This window comes from Schistocerca americana, chromosome 7 (assembly GCF_021461395.2).
Source record: "Schistocerca americana isolate TAMUIC-IGC-003095 chromosome 7, iqSchAmer2.1, whole genome shotgun sequence".
Lineage (NCBI taxonomy): Eukaryota > Metazoa > Arthropoda > Insecta > Orthoptera > Acrididae > Schistocerca > Schistocerca americana.
Window position 1 is genome coordinate 44,149,154 of NC_060125.1, and position 15,686 is coordinate 44,164,839.

The following is a 15,686-nucleotide window of genomic DNA, read 5'->3' on the forward strand; positions in this document are numbered from 1 at the left end:
TGTTTGAGTACTACAAAACTAGTTGAAAGTTGCTGCTGTGCGCTTCCTGGCTGCAAACCGGCGTCTACCTGAAGCTCAAGCAAGACAAAGGGGTTGTGTAGCGAAATTTTCGGCACAGTGCCGATCAGGAGAGTTTTCTTGGAACTACTGCGTCTGACTCAGGACCCAAGAGCTACGCCACAGGCGTCTGCGCACAGTCGAGCATGTGTGTTGAATAATGGTGCTGATAGCCACGTATCATTTCAAGTAGATTTGATGCCTTTCGGAGACAATTTTTCATTGAATAGGATTGTAGCTCATTTGTGGCAGCAGGAAATAAGCTGTAGTCAAAAGGATCTTCCATAGAGGGTCGCAGGTCGCATAAATACTGTATGGCTCGTAACGCGTTGTGTGGAGCCCGGCTAGCTCAGTCGGTAGAGCATGAGACTCTTAATCTCAGGGTCGTGGGTTCGAGCCCCACGCTGGGCGGCGCCAAATTTTGTGTCTACGCGGATGCAACCTGCGCCCCTCTCGTGAGCCTTGCGTAATGAACGTAACGGGTTACGACGATGCCTAGCTTCGTATGAATATCAGAGGAATGGTTTTTGAAGCTGAAAGTAACTCTGAAATGAATTAAATGTGTTGTTTTGAAGTTTTAGGCGTACATCGATATCGTGTGAGATGTGTAAGAAAGCAGCAGCTGTGCTAACTAAATACAAATAATGGTCGCTAATGCGGTGCGTTTCCAGCTGAAGGGCTCCGATTCACTAGTCCACAAGAATACAGTACCCGAAAATTGCGCTAGGCGGCGCCTCCTTAGCTCAGTGGCAGAGCGCTGGTCTAGTAAACCAGAGGTCGTGAGTTCGATCCTCACAGGGGGCAAATGAATTTTGTAAAAGCCCCTTGTACCGTAGCCCTTTTTCGAAAAAAGCGGTCAAGGATAAAAAAAAATTATGAATGGGTGCGGTATTAAAGAAGTGCTCTCGCAAATGAATAGTGCGAATGGTGCTATTAAAGTAGGCACCAGAAACTGCTGCTTTTGGCAGTCTCCGGAGAATGCCGACGTGAAATACTTAGTTCTTGTGATGTATTTTCTACCCCTGGTAGAGACCCTCGCGGTTGTCGTCGTCGTCGGCGCCGGCGCCGCCGCCGCTTTGGTAATAGCGGCAACTCGCCATTGTATGACATAGGGTGAGGTACCTTCTGCAACCGACTGAGATGGCAGTAAGCGATTGAAGCTGATTTGCAACCTCTTGTTTGATCAGCGTCATAAGGGCTTGAATGTAACTTGCGATGGGACACAGCAAGAAGTAGCGTCGCCTTTTTAGTACTGAAATTGGAGATGGAGAATTGCGTCAAAGATGGGAAATTCATTCCGGCAAGCGTACAAATGGCGAAAATGAGGTGTGTGTGGGGAAGCATATTGCGCCAGTGACCGTGTGGCCTAATGGATACAGTTCCGCCGCGGCCGCGGCCGTGTGCAGACGTGCGGTGGTGGTCGCTTCGCCTGTGCTTAAGAGCGCACGCCGCTGTTGGTACTGTAAGTACTACTTCACGAAAGTGATGGAGGATGAGTTGAGACGTTACACGCTACGATTTGGATTTCCGTATGGATATGCTCGACCACAGGTTCACGAACTCATTGACTGGTTTTACGATCGATTAGGACTGCGGGATGACGAAGTTCTTGGGTTTTCGTATGATTTTCTTGCGAACGCTGTTTATGTAAAATTGATTAGTGACGATCCTTGCGTTCGTATTATGACCCTCACGGAAGGCACTGCGGATTTTGTGAATTCTAAAGGCGAAATTTGTAAAGTATCTGTTAGTCATGCTGGACTAGGGCTACGAACCGTCCGTATATTTAATCTGCCTTTCGAAGTTAGCTTCGATAGAATTCGGCAAGCTTTGTCTCCCTATGGTAATGTCTTGCAAATTCATGCCGAGCAATGGAGGGGTTACAAACATTTCAATGTTGATAACGGCGTTCGGAATGCGAAAATTGATTTATCGAAGCACATCCCGTCCAACATTTTGGTGCAGGGTTTTCGAGCGCTGGTGATGTACGAAGGACAACCGCGAACTTGCGTAATATGTGGTTCTACCGACCATTTAAAATCTGCTTGTCCCCGTGTCCGGGCGGGTCGCCGAGGAATGCAACATCGTCTTACACCTCTCGATGGGCACGATGGCAATCGGTTGTCTTACGCGCAGACATTGATGGAGTCGTCTACGACACAACCGACGCTCCACCAACAGGCTGCGGTGACCCCAGACGCCGGCGCGGTCATTGTCAACAACTCTGCGGCAACCCCCGAATGTCCCGTTCGTAGTGATGTCACCGATATCGACAGCCACGCTGCACACCTGCAGGTTTCCCCGACTGTCGGCCTTCGTGCCGACCATGCAGGACCGACTCCCGTCCCTACTCCAACTACGTCCGTCGAGCTGAAACAGTTGTCGGATGGTGGCGAGAGGTCGCGCGTTTCTTGCCCCCCTGACGTTGCGCCCCCCACGCCCCTTCCTCTCGGCAGTGACCTATCTGAGGAAGGGTCTACGCACAGTCTCTTGACGGACGTCAAAACCGTTTCTGACGCCGACGCACCTCCCCCAAGACCTGGGAAATCTAAGCGGTCGGCACGGAAGCAGAGTGCGGAGGAGATCCGCACTCTGGAAAAGAAACTGCAGCGCACAATAAAGCAGATCCGAAAAGACGGCAGTGAACGCGGCGGCACAGATGAAATGGGTTCCGTCGCGCGCCACGTGGGGGAGGCCGATATGGAGATGCATGTCGACCGTCCGAGTCCTGAGCTGATGGATACTGGCCATCAGCATACGCCAGCCGAGAAGTCTTGGGCAGACGAAAGTGAATAACACGGACCCTTTCTATCCCCACCATGCAAGATTATAAACTAGCCACAGTTAATTTGAATAGGATCGCATCCGATGTCAAACTTAAATGCTTGACCGACTATCTATATGCCGCCGATATAGATATAGTTTTCTTCCAAGAAGTTGTGTCCCCCAAGGTTGGAGAAATACCTGGGTATGATGCCATATTAAATCTTGGCACTGAGGCGGGTACTGCGATTTTATTCAAAGCTGGCATCGTTTACCAACCTACAGCGATTTTAGAAACGGGACGCGGCATTGCCGCCCAATTACAGGATTTGCTTCTCCTGAACGTGTACGCCCCGACAGGGTCCGCTGGCAGAAGGGACAGAAGTGAATTTTTTAGGGCTGAAGTTGTGACCTTATTGCCGAACGTTCGACTGAAGATCATCCTGGGTGGGGATTTCAACTGCGTTTTACGCAACGAAGATCAAAGTCCGCATTTTAATTTTTGTCCCGAGCTACTAACGTTAACAGATGGACTGCATTTACAGGATAGTTGGTGTCACCTTCGACCACACACGATGGGATATACCTATGTGAGCGCTGCTTCTTCTAGCCGTCTGGATAGGTTTTATGTTTCTCAAGATCTTTTGCATACCATTCGTGATTGTGAACTATGGCCGCTCAGTTTCAGTGACCACTCCGCATACCATCTAACGATTCGGCATGTGCGGCAGAAGACATTTTTGGGACGCGGCACGTGGCAGCTGAATGTCTCGCTGCTCGATGAAGCGGATTTACGGCGTTGCCTCGTTGACACCTGGCAGCAGTGCCTCCAGAGGCAAGCTCGGTATAGGGAGCGCGTTCTTTGGTGGACGGAGTTTGTTAAGCCGCGGATTAAGAAATGTATTTGCCAGTTTGCCAGGACCAGGGCTTATTGGAGGAAACGGTCTCTAGAATTTTATTTCCTCGGTTTACGCCAGCTGTACAGCGATCCATCTGCTTTGTCCGACAACCTGATCCGCATCAAGCGTATCAAAGCCAAAATTACTGCTCTAGTTCGTGAAGCACTTGTTGGCACTCGGGTCCGATCGCGCTCTTTTGATGACGTCTCCCACGAGTCTGCATCGTTATTCCATCTCATACGGGAAACCAAACGTGGTAAACAAAAAATTATTGCTCATCTGAAGGATGCTGGCGGGAATCTGTACAATGAACAGGGTGCTATCAAGACGCATGTCTTCAATTATTTTCGACAACATTATTCCGAGTCAGATACCGATCTATCGGCGGGGGATGATTTTTTAAACGACATCGCCTCCACAGTGGATCAGGATGATAACGCTGCTCTCTTGGCCAATGTCACCAATTCTGAAGTTCAGTCCATCCTCGCGTGCGCTGCCAAGAACAAAGCTGCCGGCTTAGACGGCTTGCCGGTCGAATTTTATTCACGGTTCTGGGATGTGATCGGCGACGAATTGACCGCCATGTATAACGAACTGTTATCGCATGCTGCCTTCCCCCCGCAGTTCACGGAAGGAATGGTTGTCCTGGTTCCTAAAACATCCAATCCGACTATGTTAAATGACTTTCGGCCAATTACGTTGCTTAACTCTGATTTCAAGATCTTGACTAGGATTATAAACACCAGGCTTAAAGTACTTCTTGGCAAAGTACTTGGCCCTTATCAGACGGGTGCAGTCAGTGGTCGGCCGATGTTGAATGCCTTGTGTGAATATCGCGACCTGACTTATTTAACTTGGATTACCAACACTGATTTGGCGTTATTGTTTCTCGACTTCGATAAGGCGTTTGACAGAATTAATCACGGATTTTTATTGCGCACAATGAGTAAAATGGGATTCAACCAGCGTTTTCGACAGCTTATTCAGAAATGTATCTGCGGCACGTCTTCACGCGTGAAGGTTAACGGCCAGTTAACCGCCCCTGTGCCCATACGACAAGCAGTGCGACAAGGGTGTCCCCTTTCTATGACGTTATTCTCGATCGCTATAGAGCCACTTCTTAAAAAGTTTTACGTAACTTTACACGGGTTGCAAACGTTAAACACCAAAACGGTCTGCCACGCCTATGCCGACGATATCAGTGTGCTTATTACTAACACCGAAGAGCTGGGGTCAGTTCGTCGGATTGTCCATCAGTACTCTGTCGCTTGTGGCGCTAGACTTAATGAGCGAAAGTCCAAAATCATGCCGTTAGGTCGCAACCCCAATTCCATCGATATTTCTTGGTTGGACAGGACCGAAGACCTGCGGCATCTAGGCCTGGTTATATCACCGAACCCCCACGCCATGCTCCACGTGAATTGGGAACGCAAGCTTACCATCTTACGTGCGGTGATCAAAGAACATAACATGCGGTCTTTAGACCGGATGCAGAGGGCACAGTTTATTAATAGTTACGTTTTCAGTAAGCTCTATCACACTGCTGCTGTTTTACCAATCCCGACAGCCATTGCGAAAAAAATTTTAGCACTTGCTTGCTGGTATGTCTGGAGAGGGAACATCTTTAAAGTTTCCTTTAAAGCTACCTCGTTACTTCGTTCCCGAGGTGGCTTAGGCGTCAAAGACGTTGAATCCCAATGTGTGGCGACTTTTTTAACTCGTACTTCCCGCATACTACTCAGTAACCCAAATAGTCTCACTGCACGGCTTTTCAACACCTTACGTCCAAAGGACTTGTCTGCGCCAACGTCTGTGGGACACATTCATCCTGAGCTTGGCTATATCCGGCGGTATTATGTGGAGCTCAGCTATGTTCAGGACAACCCGCATCCGTTCAACACGGCGGCGACCTATCTTGCTCTTACTAAACGGCAGCTGGATAATCCAATTGAGAAGAAATATTTAGGCAAAAACTGGAGAAATGTCTGGAAGAACATTAGTTTTCCGCTCCTTCGCTCCAGAGTTCGAGCTGTTTGGTATGACGCTGTCAATGAGGTGATTCCCACTGGAGAGAAATTGCACAAAATCAAGCTGCGGCCCACCCCGTTTTGTGAGAAGTGTAACCTAGTGGAAACGCTGCCGCATCTCTTCCACTGCAGGGATCAAACACAAATATGGCAGTGGACACGAAAGAAACTCGCTGTCATTAATAGGACGTCGGATACTTCCATTCAACTTCAAGACGCGCTCCAACCAGACTGGCAGCTTTATCCTCAATCTAAGAATAATAGTTATGTCTGGCTCATGGGCCAGTTCGTCTATTACATGCTTGTCCATACAACGCCAACGCTACACGATTATCAGATGTACCTCATCGAAGAGTACTATGCGATTAAGAAGTTGCGACAGTATAAAGAACAGTTTCAAAATTTTCTTACTATTGCTTTAAGTGATGGAAGACTTTAAGTTTACAGATCCATTGGACGGAGTTTTTCTTTTCTTATCTTTTCTTTTTCACTACTTTGTTAAATTGTTATTGGTTCCATGGATTTGGTCGGCTCCGCACCATCAGCTGTGGGTGATTTGCATCATGGGTCAAACGACGGTACAGAGTGCACTGTGCACTCGGCCTCGAACATTTACTTGTCTTTGGATTTCCTTTTCATGTTCAAATGACAGCACTTTACTTTTGGTTCCGCAGGGCGACACCCAGAAGAGGCTCCTCATTTGTTTCCTTTCATTTCGCGTTATCTTTCATCAAAGCTGCACGACGATTTAGTACGAACCAGGAGTTTTCAGCAGCTTCTATTCTTCCTATCAAGAGGCTTTCCAAAACGGGAAATGGTTGTTTGGCATGTCCCTGCTCTATGGTGTCACTACGTTACCAGCGCTCCTCTTCCGACGCATGGCATGCTCAGGGTTTTGAGAAGCAGCAATCCACAATCAATCATCGGGAAACCGAATGCACAATACTAATCAACGACATGGAAACTGGGAAAATTATTCTACGTGAAGACCAACTTTGAGTATGTGCTGTGCTGGATTCATGGTGTGCTGCGTCCTCCAAAGACCAGACATGGATTTCTTTTTATCATTTTGTTTATATCTATACAAATAATGGAACGTACATGACGCCCCATTGCAGGTTAAACAAAATATAATAATAAATACGTAACAATCAAATCAAATCACAAAACCATGCACTGGGTGCGGGGTATGGCGGTGGCATCGTGGCCAGGCCTCCGGATTGCGACCCCTGCCCGCTTTGCCACCGGCTGCCAAGCACTCTAGTGCATACAAAAAAAAATAAAAAAAATAAAAAAAAAAAAGTAAAAAAAAAAAAAAAAAAAAAAAAAATGGATAAGGCGTCGGACTTCGGATCCGAAGATTGCAGGTTCGAATCCTGTCACGGTCGAGTTTTTCCAGTTCTGCAAAAGATGCATGCTGTTTTACTGTGTTGTTTGAGTACTACAAAACTAGTTGAAAGTTGCTGCTGTGCGCTTCCTGGCTGCAAACCGGCGTCTACCTGAAGCTCAAGCAAGACAAAGGGGTTGTGTAGCGAAATTTTCGGCACAGTGCCGATCAGGAGAGTTTTCTTGGAACTACTGCGTCTGACTCAGGACCCAAGAGCTACGCCACAGGCGTCTGCGCACAGTCGAGCATGTGTGTTGAATAATGGTGCTGATAGCCACGTATCATTTCAAGTAGATTTGATGCCTTTCGGAGACAATTTTTCATTGAATAGGATTGTAGCTCATTTGTGGCAGCAGGAAATAAGCTGTAGTCAAAAGGATCTTCCATAGAGGGTCGCAGGTCGCATAAATACTGTATGGCTCGTAACGCGTTGTGTGGAGCCCGGCTAGCTCAGTCGGTAGAGCATGAGACTCTTAATCTCAGGGTCGTGGGTTCGAGCCCCACGCTGGGCGGCGCCAAATTTTGTGTCTACGCGGATGCAACCTGCGCCCCTCTCGTGAGCCTTGCGTAATGAACGTAACGGGTTACGACGATGCCTAGCTTCGTATGAATATCAGAGGAATGGTTTTTGAAGCTGAAAGTAACTCTGAAATGAATTAAATGTGTTGTTTTGAAGTTTTAGGCGTACATCGATATCGTGTGAGATGTGTAAGAAAGCAGCAGCTGTGCTAACTAAATACAAATAATGGTCGCTAATGCGGTGCGTTTCCAGCTGAAGGGCTCCGATTCACTAGTCCACAAGAATACAGTACCCGAAAATCGCGCTAGGCGGCGCCTCCTTAGCTCAGTGGCAGAGCGCTGGTCTAGTAAACCAGAGGTCGTGAGTTCGATCCTCACAGGGGGCAAATGAATTTTGTAAAAGCCCCTTCTACCGTAGCCCTTTCGAAAAAAGCGGTCAAGGATAAAAAAAATTATGAATGGGTGCGGTATTAAAGAAGTGCTCTCGCAAATGAATAGTGCGAATGGTGCTATTAAAGTAGGCACCAGAAACTGCTGCTTTTGGCAGTCTCCGGAGAATGCCGACGTGAAATACTTAGTTCTTGTGATGTATTTTCTACCCCTGGTAGAGACCCTCGCGGTTGTCGTCGTCGTCGGCGCCGCCGCCGCTTTGGTAATAGCGGCAACTCGCCATTGTATGACATAGGGTGAGGTACCTTCTGCAACCGACTGAGATGGCAGTAAGCGATTGAAGCTGATTTGCAACCTCTTGTTTGATCAGCGTCATAAGGGCTTGAATGTAACTTGCGATGGGACACAGCAAGAAGTAGCGTCGCCTTTTTAGTACTGAAATTGGAGATGGAGAATTGCGTCAAAGATGGGAAATTCATTCCGGCAAGCGTACAAATGGCGAAAATGAGGTGTGTGTGGGGAAGCATATTGCGCCAGTGACCGTGTGGCCTAATGGATAAGGCGTCGGACTTCGGATCCGAAGATTGCAGGTTCGAATCCTGTCACGGTCGAGTTTTTCCAGTTCTGCAAAAGATGCATGCTGTTTTACTGTGTTGTTTGAGTACTACAAAACTAGTTGAAAGTTGCTGCTGTGCGCTTCCTGGCTGCAAACCGGCGTCTACCTGAAGCTCAAGCAAGACAAAGGGGTTGTGTAGCGAAATTTTCGGCACAGTGCCGATCAGGAGAGTTTTCTTGGAACTACTGCGTCTGACTCAGGACCCAAGAGCTACGCCACAGGCGTCTGCGCACAGTCGAGCATGTGTGTTGAATAATGGTGCTGATAGCCACGTATCATTTCAAGTAGATTTGATGCCTTTCGGAGACAATTTTTCATTGAATAGGATTGTAGCTCATTTGTGGCAGCAGGAAATAAGCTGTAGTCAAAAGGATCTTCCATAGAGGGTCGCAGGTCGCATAAATACTGTATGGCTCGTAACGCGTTGTGTGGAGCCCGGCTAGCTCAGTCGGTAGAGCATGAGACTCTTAATCTCAGGGTCGTGGGTTCGAGCCCCACGCTGGGCGGCGCCAAATTTTGTGTCTACGCGGATGCAACCTGCGCCCCTCTCGTGAGCCTTGCGTAATGAACGTAACGGGTTACGACGATGCCTAGCTTCGTATGAATATCAGAGGAATGGTTTTTGAAGCTGAAAGTAACTCTGAAATGAATTAAATGTGTTGTTTTGAAGTTTTAGGCGTACATCGATATCGTGTGAGATGTGTAAGAAAGCAGCAGCTGTGCTAACTAAATACAAATAATGGTCGCTAATGCGGTGCGTTTCCAGCTGAAGGGCTCCGATTCACTAGTCCAGAAGAATACAGTACCCGAAAATTGCGCTAGGCGGCGCCTCCTTAGCTCAGTGGCAGAGCGCTGGTCTAGTAAACCAGAGGTCGTGAGTTCGATCCTCACAGGGGGCAAATGAATTTTGTAAAAGCCCCTTCTACCGTAGCCCTTTCGAAAAAAGCGGTCAAGGATAAAAAAAATTATGAATGGGTGCGGTATTAAAGAAGTGCTCTCGCAAATGAATAGTGCGAATGGTGCTATTAAAGTAGGCACCAGAAACTGCTGCTTTTGGCAGTCTCCGGAGAATGCCGACGTGAAATACTTAGTTCTTGTGATGTATTTTCTACCCCTGGTAGAGACCCTCGCGGTTGTCGTCGTCGTCGTCGGCGCCGCCGCCGCTTTGGTAATAGCGGCAACTCGCCATTGTATGACATAGGGTGAGGTACCTTCTGCAACCGACTGAGATGGCAGTAAGCGATTGAAGCTGATTTGCAACCTCTTGTTTGATCAGCGTCATAAGGGCTTGAATGTAACTTGCGATGGGACACAGCAAGAAGTAGCGTCGCCTTTTTAGTACTGAAATTGGAGATGGAGAATTGCGTCAAAGATGGGAAATTCATTCCGGCAAGCGTACAAATGGCGAAAATGAGGTGTGTGTGGGGAAGCATATTGCGCCAGTGACCGTGTGGCCTAATGGAGCGGCGGCGCCTCCTTAGCTCAGTGGCAGAGCGCTGGTCTAGTAAACCAGAGGTCGTGAGTTCGATCCTCACAGGAGGCAAATGAATTTTCCTTCAAGCAACTGAAACATCGACGAATGCAGAACGACACGGAAATATTCATGCCATTACTAAGTGAAGACGAGCTTGAGAGGTAGTGATCCTGAGATATACCACCGCCAAATAAAAAAAAAAAAAAAAAAAAAAAAAAAAAAAAAAATAAAAAAAAATAAAAAAACTTAAAACCAAAAAATACAAAAGAACAGTCTCCACTAAAAAAGCGCAGAAGCTAGCCGAAGAAGGCACAAGAAGGTGAGCGTATGGATGGGCTGTGTGGGGAGAAGGGAGGCCCAAAAAATGAGAAAAAAAAAAAAAAAAAAATGGATAAGGCGTCGGACTTCGGATCCGAAGATTGCAGGTTCGAATCCTGTCACGGTCGAGTTTTTCCAGTTCTGCAAAAGATGCATGCTGTTTTACTGTGTTGTTTGAGTACTACAAAACTAGTTGAAAGTTGCTGCTGTGCGCTTCCTGGCTGCAAACCGGCGTCTACCTGAAGCTCAAGCAAGACAAAGGGGTTGTGTAGCGAAATTTTCGGCACAGTGCCGATCAGGAGAGTTTTCTTGGAACTACTGCGTCTGACTCAGGACCCAAGAGCTACGCCACAGGCGTCTGCGCACAGTCGAGCATGTGTGTTGAATAATGGTGCTGATAGCCACGTATCATTTCAAGTAGATTTGATGCCTTTCGGAGACAATTTTTCATTGAATAGGATTGTAGCTCATTTGTGGCAGCAGGAAATAAGCTGTAGTCAAAAGGATCTTCCATAGAGGGTCGCAGGTCGCATAAATACTGTATGGCTCGTAACGCGTTGTGTGGAGCCCGGCTAGCTCAGTCGGTAGAGCATGAGACTCTTAATCTCAGGGTCGTGGGTTCGAGCCCCACGCTGGGCGGCGCCAAATTTTGTGTCTACGCGGATGCAACCTGCGCCCCTCTCGTGAGCCTTGCGTAATGAACGTAACGGGTTACGACGATGCCTAGCTTCGTATGAATATCAGAGGAATGGTTTTTGAAGCTGAAAGTAACTCTGAAATGAATTAAATGTGTTGTTTTGAAGTTTTAGGCGTACATCGATATCGTGTGAGATGTGTAAGAAAGCAGCAGCTGTGCTAACTAAATACAAATAATGGTCGCTAATGCGGTGCGTTTCCAGCTGAAGGGCTCCGATTCACTAGTCCACAAGAATACAGTACCCGAAAATTGCGCTAGGCGGCGCCTCCTTAGCTCAGTGGCAGAGCGCTGGTCTAGTAAACCAGAGGTCGTGAGTTCGATCCTCACAGGGGGCAAATGAATTTTGTAAAAGCCCCTTCTACCGTAGCCCTTTCGAAAAAAGCGGTCAAGGATAAAAAAAATTATGAATGGGTGCGGTATTAAAGAAGTGCTCTCGCAAATGAATAGTGCGAATGGTGCTATTAAAGTAGGCACCAGAAACTGCTGCTTTTGGCAGTCTCCGGAGAGTGCCGACGTGAAATACTTAGTTCTTGTGATGTATTTTCTACCCCTGGTAGAGACCCTCGCGGTTGTCGTCGTCGTCGGCGCCGCCGCCGCTTTGGTAATAGCGGCAACTCGCCATTGTATGACATAGGGTGAGGTACCTTCTGCAACCGACTGAGATGGCAGTAAGCGATTGAAGCTGATTTGCAACCTCTTGTTTGATCAGCGTCATAAGGGCTTGAATGTAACTTGCGATGGGACACAGCAAGAAGTAGCGTCGCCTTTTTAGTACTGAAATTGGAGATGGAGAATTGCGTCAAAGATGGGAAATTCATTCCGGCAAGCGTACAAATGGCGAAAATGAGGTGTGTGTGGGGAAGCATATTGCGCCAGTGACCGTGTGGCCTAATGGATAAGGCGTCGGACTTCGGATCCGAAGATTGCAGGTTCGACTCCTGTCACGGTCGAGTTTTTCCAGTTCTGCAAAAGATGCATGCTGTTTTACTGTGTTGTTTGAGTACTACAAAACTAGTTGAAAGTTGCTGCTGTGCGCTTCCTGGCTGCAAACCGGCGTCTACCTGAAGCTCAGGCAAGACAAAGGGGTTGTGTAGCGAAATTTTCGGCACAGTGCCGATCAGGAGAGTTTTCTTGGAACTACTGCGTCTGACTCAGGACCCAAGAGCTACGCCACAGGCGTCTGCGCACAGTCGAGCATGTGTGTTGAATAATGGTGCTGATAGCCACGTATCATTTCAAGTAGATTTGATGCCTTTCGGAGACAATTTTTCATTGAATAGGATTGTAGCTCATTTGTGGCAGCAGGAAATAAGCTGTAGTCAAAAGGATCTTCCATAGAGGGTCGCAGGTCGCATAAATACTGTATGGCTCGTAACGCGTTGTGTGGAGCCCGGCTAGCTCAGTCGGTAGTCGCGCTTGAGACACGGAGCTACACGGACGTGCTGAGAGCGCTGTTAACCGGAGAGTTTGCGAGTTGTGATATTTGTGTTGTGTTTACTTTCTGTTATAAGTGCAGTGAAATTTTCCGTTAATTGTTTTGGAGTTTCTAACCGTTTTCTTTGTTATTATTTAGCGGCCTTGACCGCTTGTTAATTTCTGATATGGCCAGGTTATTTCCCAGGAAAAGTACCCTCCGCTTTGAATTTGAAAAGTCAACCCGTCACGTACAACCGACATCACTGGAAATTCATGACTGGATAGTGGACGTTATTGGTATCAATTCTGATCAGGTGCACACTGCATATTACGACATGGAGCAATATTGTTTTTTTGTCAAATTGCTGAACCCTGTGTTGCTGGATAAGATACTAATGAAGCATGGCGGGCGAGTTGACTTCCGGCATCGGGATAACTCTGTAAGTACCGTCACCGTTACTAATGCCGACGTAGAATATAAAAATGTACGTATTTTTAATTTGCCCCCGGAAGTTGAAAATTGTTATTTAAAAGATGTGTTAAGCAAGTATGGGGATGTCAAACAGATTCGAAATGAACGCTGGTCTAGCCAACATCGCTTGCAGTGTTTCAGTGGTGTTCGGTCAGTAGATATGCATGTGAAAGTCAATATTCCTTCCCATATTATGGTTTGCGATTACAGGGTTCAAGTTACGTACTCTGGTCAAACTTTGACGTGTCACATCTGCAATGAGAGTGGCCACATGCGTCAAGATTGTCCTAAACGGGTTTTCGTCTTAAAAAATTCCTTACAGCAACGGAAACGGCTAACGCTCGCGGAGATTATTACCGATAATCAAGCGGCAGAAAGTGCTACAGCCGGGGGTGTAGCTGCGTTGCATGAACAGGAAGTCGTGCGCATTGAGGAATTTCCAACCTTGCCTCGGACAAGTACGGACGAACCGACACTTGCGACCGGAGACACTGCTACCAACAAACGGCGTAGGACTTGTGACGGTAGTAGTTCTGAGGACGAAGCCCACAGTACCCCAGAATCAAAGAGACAGGACTCGCAGGAACGTAGATCTGATACTAAGTTCTTAAAAGGTTCCGTTCTAGTAGACGATATTTCCTCTGGCATGTCACATAGTGACATTTCAGCTGCTGTCGCGGCGTCGCAGGGGACGGATGGTCGGCCCTCCAACCAACCACAGCCACAGGTTCCGGTGGACCGACCGACATGTGAACAGCAGGTCGCTGCAGGGGTTCACCACGGCGTAGACAGTCGTGATAGTAAACAGACCACGCCTCTAGCTGAGGATGCCGAACAGCCAACGGCGGCGGCTCGCAACACGGCAACACAACAGGAATGTTGTCATAACACGGAACGCGAACATAAACAGCAGTCGGTGACGGAAAATGTCAACACACCACTTCATGTGGAGTTTGATAATAAACGTGTTGACAGTGAAAGTACTTCCGCAGCTGGGTTGCCGCCGGAGGACACGGTGCGAGTGATTCCGGCCGTAGTGTCGGGACCGTCGTCGGCCGTTGACATTCCCCACGACCCGCCCACGCCGCCGTCTGCCGAGATGGCTCATAGTGGGCGCCGCAGGAACAGAATCCAACCAAATGTGAACGTTGTCCGAAAGAAAAGTAAGAATAAAGATGCCGGGGGCAAACACAACGAGCATGACTTGGCTTTACAACCGGATAAACAAATGGAATGGCATGACGATCCGATCGTTGGCGATGATTAATTCCTCCCCCTTCCTGCATAGGTCTCAGTATGTCACAGGCATATAAAATAACAACGTTAAATATTAACAAGATCCGTTCTGACGTCAAGGTGCGTGCTCTCCAACAATATCTTTACGAGTCGGATACAGACATCGCCCTTTTACAAGAGGTGGCCTTGCAGCAAATAAACCTTACCGGTTTTGTTGCAATAATCAATTCTTCCCCAGACACGAACGTGGGGACTGCCGTCTTAATTAGGGAAGGTATTCCGTTTGCCCACGTTGAAAGATTAGAATCCGGTCGAGGACTGAGTGTCACTATTTTTGGCGTTACTGTTATTAATCTGTACGCGCCTTCCGGGAGTACTCGTAGAGCTGACAGAGCCCGCTTTTATAAGGAAGATATCATTTATTTACTGCGGAACAATCCTCCGCAGCTGATCATTGGAGGTGATTTTAATTGTGTATTGTCCAGAAAAGATCAGACACCGAATTTTAATTATTCACCTGATTTAAACCGTCTTGTTTATGATCTTAAACTCAAGGACACCTGGGAAGCTCGGTACCCAACTTTAGTGAGGTACACCCACATCGTTGGAAATTCCTGTAGCAGGATCGACAGGATTTATGTGTCTGAAAACTTAGCAACTAACTTATTAAATGTAGAAACTATTCCTACCAGTTTCTCAGACCACAGTGGCGTGGTTGCGTGTATCAACTTACAACAACAACCCACGCGCTGGTTTAAAAATCAGTGGCATCTTAATCTTTCATTATTAACCGACTCAGACCTGGAGGAGGCCGTCAGGCGTGCTTGGGAGCAGTGCCTCCGCACTGTTCCTGCCTTCCCTAGCATTATAGCATGGTGGACCTATAAAGCGAAGCCCAAACTGCGCAGGGTTCTTATGTCCTTTGGTATTGAACGGGCTACTGGAATTCGCAGGACAATGGAATTTTATTACTCCGTATTAAGAGATTTGTATGACAGAGCGGATGCCACGGCTACTAGAATAGGGGAAATTCAGAGAATCAAAGCTAAATTAATCAGTCTGAAGCGGGAGCAGTTAGAAGGACTTAAGGTTCGATCCAAAGTAAAATCAGTACGCGCAGACGAAACGGTGGCCCTGTATCACCTTGTCAAGCACGCGAAGAATAGACGGAGGGCTTTCATTGATGGACTTAAACTCGAAGATGGCACGACGGTCACAAATCAACGCGATATCGTCAGAGAACTTTACAGCTACTTTGTCAGGACTTATACTTCAAACGCTCCCCATGCAGACAGCGCTTCTCAACTCCTTGAAGTTCTTCCTTCGAGGATCACTGCAGACGAAAGTGAAAGTCTTTCTTCGGGTTTCAGTCACGAAGACGTTTTCGACATCATCTGCAGTTCCCCTACTAACAA

General features: G+C 47.5%; 11 non-coding genes across 11 annotated transcripts; all 11 read left to right on the top strand.

Annotated features, from left to right (window-relative positions):
- The first annotated feature begins 395 nt into the window (after positions 1 to 395).
- Positions 396 to 468, top strand: Trnak-cuu. The gene has a single exon. It is a non-coding gene; the product is annotated as a tRNA-Lys (tRNA).
- Positions 469 to 789: 321 nt separating this feature from the next.
- Positions 790 to 861, top strand: Trnat-agu. Its single transcript has one exon. It is a non-coding gene; the product is annotated as a tRNA-Thr (tRNA).
- Positions 862 to 7,572: 6,711 nt separating this feature from the next.
- Positions 7,573 to 7,645, top strand: Trnak-cuu. Its single transcript has one exon. It is a non-coding gene; the product is annotated as a tRNA-Lys (tRNA).
- Positions 7,646 to 7,966: 321 nt separating this feature from the next.
- On the top strand, positions 7,967 to 8,038 carry Trnat-agu. Its single transcript has one exon. It is a non-coding gene; the product is annotated as a tRNA-Thr (tRNA).
- A 542-nt stretch (positions 8,039 to 8,580) lies between these two features.
- Trnar-ucg lies at positions 8,581 to 8,653 on the top strand. Its single transcript has one exon. It is a non-coding gene; the product is annotated as a tRNA-Arg (tRNA).
- A 438-nt stretch (positions 8,654 to 9,091) lies between these two features.
- Trnak-cuu lies at positions 9,092 to 9,164 on the top strand. The gene has a single exon. It is a non-coding gene; the product is annotated as a tRNA-Lys (tRNA).
- A 321-nt stretch (positions 9,165 to 9,485) lies between these two features.
- Positions 9,486 to 9,557, top strand: Trnat-agu. Its single transcript has one exon. It is a non-coding gene; the product is annotated as a tRNA-Thr (tRNA).
- Positions 9,558 to 10,129: 572 nt separating this feature from the next.
- Positions 10,130 to 10,201, top strand: Trnat-agu. Its single transcript has one exon. It is a non-coding gene; the product is annotated as a tRNA-Thr (tRNA).
- Positions 10,202 to 11,016: 815 nt separating this feature from the next.
- Trnak-cuu lies at positions 11,017 to 11,089 on the top strand. Its single transcript has one exon. It is a non-coding gene; the product is annotated as a tRNA-Lys (tRNA).
- A 321-nt stretch (positions 11,090 to 11,410) lies between these two features.
- Positions 11,411 to 11,482, top strand: Trnat-agu. Its single transcript has one exon. It is a non-coding gene; the product is annotated as a tRNA-Thr (tRNA).
- A 542-nt stretch (positions 11,483 to 12,024) lies between these two features.
- Trnar-ucg lies at positions 12,025 to 12,097 on the top strand. Its single transcript has one exon. It is a non-coding gene; the product is annotated as a tRNA-Arg (tRNA).
- The last annotated feature ends 3,589 nt before the right edge of the window (positions 12,098 to 15,686 follow it).